At 39.7% G+C, this 8,567-nt stretch overlaps 2 pseudogenes; both read left to right on the forward strand.

Moving 5' to 3' along the window:
• LOC138048560 (sodium channel protein 60E-like) overlaps positions 1-8,287 on the forward strand; it is a 16,659-nt pseudogene extending 8,372 nt beyond the window's left edge.
• A 106-nt stretch (positions 8,288-8,393) lies between these two features.
• Positions 8,394-8,567, forward strand: part of LOC138048561 (low-density lipoprotein receptor-related protein 5-like) — a 14,336-nt pseudogene continuing 14,162 nt past the window's right edge.

An 8,567-nucleotide genomic window follows, 5' to 3' on the forward strand; every position in this document is an offset into this window, starting at 1 on the left:
CTCTAACAGATATGTGTTCGCGGCAATTTACACCATTGAGATGATTTTAAAGATAATAGCTAAAGGATTTTGTATGCACAAATTTGCTTATCTAAGGGACCCTTGGAACTGGCTAGATTTCGTTGTTGTAATTTTGGGGTAAGTTCTGGATTCCCATGTCAAGTTGTTTTGAAATGATCACATAGAGAGGAATTCAAATGAGTGTCGAAAAAACATTGTGGTTTATTCGTTTTGCATTGATACACTTACTGTTGCCTAACTGAATGCGTGCACAAGATTTTTGTCCAATCAGAGACCACATAACATAAAAATCAATTGTGTCCTGCTTTCGTGCGTTTATCTTCGCCTCGCGTCTGTTTGGAATTCGTTTGAGCTATGATTGCCTTATTTTCTGCTTATGTCATGATTGGCCAAAGGAGTGCGTAACTAATTGCTTTGGTTTCACGACACTCAATTTTTACCGCTCTGTTTCATCAGCAAACGGCACTAGTCTTTCCAATGACTCGCGCAAACTAATGTAGAGAGCGCTAAATCATTCATGATCATTTTTCAGGTTTCAATAGCTGTCTGAATAGTTATTGCTGAGGGCAGTTTCTCATCACAAGGAAAGTCAACAAGTTCCCTTACTTGGAATGATCATTTTCTCAACACTGGTTATTTTGAGATTCATGTCATCCTTGTTTTTTCTTAAAAAAATTGACACCAGCTCCAATCCCCAAAGATAAAACATTTTAACGTTTCTAAATGCGCCCACACCAGCTATTACGGATCACTTTTTTCTTTAATCAAGCAGATTTCCTTCTATCGAATAATCCAAACCTCTTCTCAGAAGCTTTTTAAATATCCTTTTTTTTTTGCAATGAACATCTGAAAGTTAGAAATTTCGAGGCAATGAAAGGTATAGACTATATATTGGAGAAAGAACACATACCGCGGTGCATTTTTACCTTTCGACACACCCATCCGAAAAATTGGTTTTTGCCCTGAGCGGGACTCGAACCCACGCCTCCCTGATTACTAGTCGGGCATGCTAAGCCACTACACCATCAAAGCTACCACGCTGGCAACGCAGCAGATTAATGAGGTGACTTAGCAGCGTGGGGATCCCTAGGGCCCAACTTTCCTTCACTTGAGTGTGTATCCTTTCCTCTAAAACCCCAGACAGGGTTTAGAACACATGAAAGTTAGAAATTTCAAGGCAAATGAAAGGTATAGACTATATATAGGGGAAAGAACACATACCGTGCATTTTACCAAGGTAAAAATGCATGGTATGTGTTCTTTCTGCAATGAACATCGCCTACCATGAACTAATCATTGCTTTTCCTCTTCAACAGATATATAACTCTTATACCAAATGTTTACAACTTGTCAGGGATCAGAACGTTTAGAGTTTTGCGAGCCCTTCGCACAATTTCAACAGTTGAAGGTAACAAAACCTTAAGCATAACGTACTTGTGTTCCTGCAATTTCTGAGATGGTGGCGGCTCGTAAGGCCAAGGAACGAGAAAAGATGGTCGAAATTTCGTCTTCACGTCAACTATTGTCTTTAATTATAATGTGCCATTCAGAGGTTGACTGTCTCTCGAAACAAAGAGTTTCTTTTGCATGATTCATGATCAGTGGTTGACAAATTTGAATATCAAAAGAACTTTTTTTATAAATAATGAGTATAGAGTATCGCTATATAATAGTTTTATATGATTAAAATTGATTGACTCCTGTTAAGGAAACATCGAAAATATATTTCTTATTAACACTATGGGTTTGTTTTATTGTGGTGTATACACGAGTCCCACCGAGGAAACATTTTCTTCTCTTGTTTCAGGTTTAAAGACAATGGTTAACGCCCTGCTCAAGTCCATGTTGATGTTGTCTGATGTGCTTATTTTGACGCTATTTTTCCTGTGTATCTTCGCTTTAGTTGGAATGCAGCTATTTGTTGGTCAATTAAGAAATAAATGCATCACCAGTAACGGTAAGGAAAATTTTAGTCCAAGCCATACTTATACCATGAGAAAGTCACTTTACTGTATCGTGAAATCTAACATCAGTTAAGTCGTTCATCCATTCGTTTATAACGGCTGTCCATAGCTGCCACTTCCATGGTGATATTCCTATGCGCATCCTAAACCTAATAGGTAGATCTCAGGGTTGGTGTTTGTCGTTAACTCTTCCGTTCGTTCGTTCGTTCGTTCACTCACTCACTCACTCACTCATTCACTCTCTCTCTCTCTCTCTCTCTCTCTCTCTCTCTCTCTCTCTCTCTCTCTCTCTCTCTCTCTCTCTCTCTCTCTCTCTCTCTCTCTCTCTCTCTCTCTCTCTCTCTCTCTCATTCATTCATTCTTTTCATTCTTTGTTTTAAATATACTAAGTAATTGACTGACAAATGCTTGCTCTTGAAGGTGAGTGGCTAAAAAGTGATGAAGACGAGCCTCTTGTTTGTGGAAACGCTTCAACTGCACGGTAAGATATACGATTTAGAAGCTCTTCTGTGAAAGCCTGTGACTGTTGGTTTTCCACATCCGTAAAGGGCCTTTTTCACAGAGCGACCATTTTGAGTCCCGAGGCACTGAAAAATTCTGTTTTGTATCTCCTGAACACATCAACTTGGCTTGGGGTACGAACTGTATTGTCTTGGACCAGCATGGACGCCGACTGATAAAGGTCCAATTGGTTTATTTCCGTCTTCTCTGTTGAGGACATTGTTCCCTTCTGGTGTCCGCTATCTGGTGTCCCTCCTTTTTTGAAACTCACCTTCCGCACGGTACCCTTGTGCTAAACCAACTGACCCAACCGGTCGGCGGTCACTGTTAAAGAACCATTAATAAAGATCTTGATGACGTCAGCTATGCGTCTATCCTCCAATAGTTCATAGATGAGAACCAATCAAAAATTCATGCATCATTGAGCTTTATATATAAACCACAAATGACAACATTGTGAGACGAAGTATAATACTACCTTAATATCATCGTACTTCACCACGATGAAAAAGCAAACGTTATTTCACAGTGCGTGTAGTAAAACTTTAAATATCCATTGATGGCGGCAGCCTCGGTGAGAGCCTAAACATGTTGACGTATGATGTATGATCTTTCCCGCAACAAAAAAGCAGGAGACACACCTATTTTCCCGTAGGCTCCTTAATGACAACAGCGTCTTTATAATACAACCCTCTACAACCACTGAATAGATTTGTCTTCAGGAATCCCAACATCCTGCAATACATCATGCTTTGTAAATTGCCAACGGGTTGCTTCCATCTTTTCATCCTTCATCCTTTTATCCTTTAAATGGCATCGTAAACAAATATGTCAAGGCCTTTTCTTTTATTACTTACTTATTACTTAATAAAAAGTACCTGACTTTTCGTCACCTTAGTGAGATATTTTATTTCATTTTTTTCAGCCATTGTCCTACAAACTATACGTGTCTTTCCTCTGGTGAAAACCCCAATTACGGTTACACTAACTTTGAAAACTTCGCTTGGTCTCTAGTAACTGCTTTCCAACTGATAACAATGGACTTTTGGGAAAACGTTTTTAACTACGTGAGTATGTGCGTGTGACGTGTGTATGTCAAAGGGGATGTGCGCTTTATCTGCCATACATGTAAAATGATAATGACCGATTGTCTTTACCATAGGTCCTTTCCGCCATGGGTTCGTGGTATGTGTTTTATTTCATGTTTGCAGTGTTCTTTGGCTCTTTCTATCTCATTAATCTGGTGCTTGCGGTGGTGGCAGTCTCTTATCAACAAGAAGTAGTCGCCATGCAACAAAGGGTAAGGCTTATTATAGTTCAGTCCATCTTTGCAGCTTATTCAAAAGTAAGTTAAAATGTAGTAGTGATAGCATCGGAGTCATTTATAATCACTCGCGCAGCAAACATTAGTCTGAAATTTGTAGTTTGCCAAAAATTAAAGGGGTTTGTTTGGTTTCAGTTCATTTCTTGGCTTTTATATTTAATTAGCTACAGACATGAAGCAACTTCTCCAGAGAAGGAGACGAATGAGATCAAGTAGATTTTCATGCCTTCGTGACAAGCGGCGTCAGCCGTCCGTTTTCCGTCATTTTCGTTTTACGTGAACACGTTGCTAAATTTCTCTAATACTTGTTTGCGCGAGCGTGGTGCCCCTGGCAGCTGCATACGACCGACGTTTGAGAACTTCAGAACATTGTTATACAGTGGAACCCCGCCTCATGGCCACCTTGCTAATACGGTCACCTCGTTATTGCGGCCACCTTTTTTGGCCCGGCAAAACGGCCATACATTCTCTTATAGAAAACCCTCGTTAATGCGGTCACCCCTTAATACGGCCAACGGCCACAACTTTAAATCCCAAACGGTAGAATCCTCCATAATTTCCGTTAATACGGACACTCGCGCTTAATGTAGAAAACCAAAACGCCTGTGACATGTCAATTTCATTGACCTTTGTAATTTACCACTGTAACCCCTAGAATCGGAAAGTTTTTGTAAATTTACGCGCGGTTCATTAAAATTAAACGTTATGATTGTGATTAGAGTGATGTATAGATAGAATTTACAGCACTGAAACCGGTTTTGCAAAGATATGTGTACCTCCATGATATGTGTATCCCCGCACACTTATCACTAGTGATATGTGTACCCCCGGTAGGGATACAAAAACACTGAAGCTTTGTACCCGGGCCTCCAAAGGCTTGAAGGAAAACATGGAGGCTACGAGGGACAGATTTTGTGGGTTTATATTTTAAAGTTTCAACCGATCCAAAATATAAAATATATCACTTACTACGATTACCGTGATATGCGTACCCCCGAGATATGTTGGGGATACACGTATCACTGAACTGGCGATCTAAGTCAAAGTGATATGTTTATCCCCTGGCTAGCGCGCTGTCGTCTGTCTAGTTTTTAAATTTGTCAGTGATAATTGGGAATCAATCATACTTGCTGCCAGTTGATGGAATATTTCATGCACTTACATACTAGCCAGAAAAAAAGCTAGTAGTTAGTAATTTGCTAGAGAGGCGACAACGCCGATAGGCTAGGGATACATATATCACTACGATTGCGGTCACCAGTGATATGTGTATCCCCAAGATATATTTTTGTTTTAATGACAATTTCGATTCCTTTATATTTCCAGTAGATTCTTTGATGTTTGCTACTGGCCCATAAGAATATTATCAGCCAAGGCATGAAATCCATTTGGTTTTATTTACATGGACATGTCGGACTCACGAGTAGTATCTTTACAGTTCTGATTGTGGAAGATGGTTCAGTTGCAAATAAATGGTTTCTAGTGTTGGTACCTGAAAAAATCATGTCTGATCTGTGTTCACCGATTTCCGTCCATTAACACAAGTTAGCCGTAATTATTTATTTTTTGGAGGTGAGGGTGGTGGGGGATACACATATCACTGGCCGCCATATTGGAGGGGGTACACATATCACTAGTGATATGTGTGCGGGGATACACATATCACTGCGACACCGGCTGTTCCAAGAAATGGACGACGAATTATGCCGATGTTTGGCTATGTCGGCGTAGTCTTGAAATAACATGATAAAAATTGAGGACTTTAGTGGCCATATATTCATGGATCTGTTTATGATCATTATAACCCTTTCACCTACATGAACCGACCTGTGAGCCTTGCCCAACACGTACGTAACGCAGAACATCAGTTCTTCTTTCCCAGTCCACTGACTTGTAGATGGTGTTACCCCAGGTACATACTTAACTTATTGGTCGTCATAGAGATGACTTGGTGCTCGTCGTTGCAGTCAATGTTTGGCATTGTTTTTGTCAGTTTCTCGTTTTTGTGCTTTTACAGCTAGAAATTATTCATATGGCACAAACCTCTTGCAAGTAGTCTCATCAACCATGATGAATTCCTCGCACACCTTTTGCAGTTCGATACTGTTCGAAGAAGTTAGTTTTCCAGAGGCAAACAATTGCAGATTGCCCACAAGAAATTTTATTGCCACCCCTACTGCTTTTCATCTAGAAAGTTAGTTTTTTTATTTAAAGAATATTTTTTTCGACAATTGCTCTAATAGCACAAAGTGCTCATCGAAAGAGCTTATGTCGTTTCACATAAAATCAAATTACAGCAGACACACAAAACTAAAAAAGGTAATAAAATAGGAAAAAAGTAAACGGAAAAAATACACATAACACAAAAAAGTTATATGTTACCCCCGGCCTCCCTAAGTTTGAAAGTTTACGTGTTGCCCCCAACTCGTTTTTCAGCCCCCCCCCTCCCCCGCCCCCCTTCCTCCTGATAATTATTGCACATTCTCCAAACAACGAGTTCTTTTCCAGCCAGACATTAGTGAGATATAGAACGTGTGACGAACTATTGTAAAATCACATCTGACTGAGGTTGAAAACGTGTTTTTGTTGGTTGGCAGGACAGTGAACATGAAGAACTCATAGCTGTGATGTCTACCTACTCTTTCCACGGTCAAGCGACACCAAAACTTCTTGAGAACGGAAAACGAAAACGCGAAGCCTTGGCAAAAAAATGGAAACTTTCACTCTGCGTTCCTTGTCTGAAAAGGACTTCACGTATTAAAGACCCTGAAACAAAAATAACTATTGCTAATGCCAGTCACGTCTCATTGGGGAATGGATCGCGCATGGCAGAAACAAACGCTGCATTTGGAGAGTATTATACAGTTTCAAATAACATTGAAAATGCAAACATATCATCTAAAAACAAACCGAAGGGAAAGAAACTAAAGTTGACTCCCGTGACACTCTACCAGAAACAACAGCAACAATCATGTAATACCTCTTCTGTAAACAATGATATTTCTAGGATACCAGAAACTGCAACAAATTCGAAATTTTTGGATGTAAAGCCATCCTGGGAAAGAACGTTAAGCGTAATAAACGAGAACGAATCATCACATGGTGACAGCCAATGTTCAAATGAAAATGATGACAAGGAACAGAATATGATTTCATTTCCTGTGACGGCCACTGGAATCTCACCATCTGGGCGTCCTGCGGAATCCATGGCCTCCTTGCGAAGGCTGGATTCTCAAGAGAATGCCTCCAATCACAAGACAGAGTTATTATCCAGGCGAAAACGTATCCGCAAAAGGATATCTCAGTTGATAATGGATCCACTGTTCGATATGTCCATTACATTATGTATTCTTTTGAACACTGTGTTTTTGTCCTTGGAATATCATGCATGAACAGCGATTTCAAATTGGCTTTAAATATTGGAAATATGGTGAGTCAAATGTTGCAGCATTGGTAATATCAGCAATGGTTAATGGTGCTGTTAATGGTGAAGTTAATCAAAAGTTGTAAAAACAGCAGCACGTCGTGACTAAGCAGTAAGCCGTAGTAGGTGCTACGGGTTTACTTTAAGACCCTCGTGAGAAAAGCTCATAACACTCTACAAAGGTAAAACGCCTATTCTAATCTTAATGTCCAGCTCCAGAATCCAACTGAATTCCAATTCAAATAACCAGGTCATCTTACTTTATAAAGCTGAGAAAATCATGATTAAGGTTTGAAATGCATGGTCTCGAACTCATCAACGTGCCATTTCGCAACATACTAATCTTTCAAGCTTCCCAGCCATCTGGAAGATGCGGTTGTGTTATAATACCGTATCAATAGCTTTTACAAGGAAATTAAAGGACTGACTACATCAACGGCTACTGGAGTGGTACAAAATAGAGACAATCGCCCTGCGGGTCACACATTTTAGTACATTTCTGTATTGCTCTTTCCAAAAACAATATGTGAGGTGAAATTCAAGAATCTGTCGTGAACACCAGCACGCGAAAGTGAAACTTGTATTGCCCATTTCTTACATGTACTTCAACGCAGTTTCTGCCGATTCAATTTCAGGATAGTACGGCTATATTATAAAACAAACCAACGAAGACTGAGCTTACAATAGGCGATGATATGAAGCGACTTTTTCTTTAACTTTCCCTTGTCGTTCAGTGCTTTACTCCCAGCTGATCCGCAACACATTTAACTTGTTTGCTGCTTCAGCCCTTTCTTGAGTTAAGCCTATTAGTTGAAATGTATCAGTTATTAAACTGTTCGGTATTTTTCCGCGCAGGTTTTCACCTTTGTGTTTTTCATGGAGATGGTGTTGAAGCTTGTAGCCTTAGGTCTTCGTGGATACTGCAAGACTCGTTGGAATATATTTGATGGATTCATTGTAGTTATAAGTATTGTAGATCTTATTCTTGAACTGGCAAACGTTGGGAGTGGCGCAGAACTCAGTGTATTGAGAACATTTAGACTGGTAAGTTGACAAATTAAGATTTATTGACAGAAATCTCTGAAATTATGCTGCGCATTTTATACCGCCGTCGTTTTATGAACAGTTGCTGAGATTAAATTCCTAAGGAAAGCATGCAATGGGTAGCGATAATTTAAAATTTGGGTAAATCATGATTCTTATTTTTGTTACCTATTTTGATGACCTGTAATTGAAGAAAAAGACACTGTTTGATACAATGTTGTCCCCACGGCGGTTTTGCCTTGAGGCAAATCTCGTGGAGGCATTATCAGTTGAAGTCTGCTCCAACGTT

This window comes from Montipora capricornis, chromosome 5 (assembly GCF_036669925.1).
Source record: "Montipora capricornis isolate CH-2021 chromosome 5, ASM3666992v2, whole genome shotgun sequence".
Classification (NCBI taxonomy): domain Eukaryota; kingdom Metazoa; phylum Cnidaria; class Anthozoa; order Scleractinia; family Acroporidae; genus Montipora; species Montipora capricornis.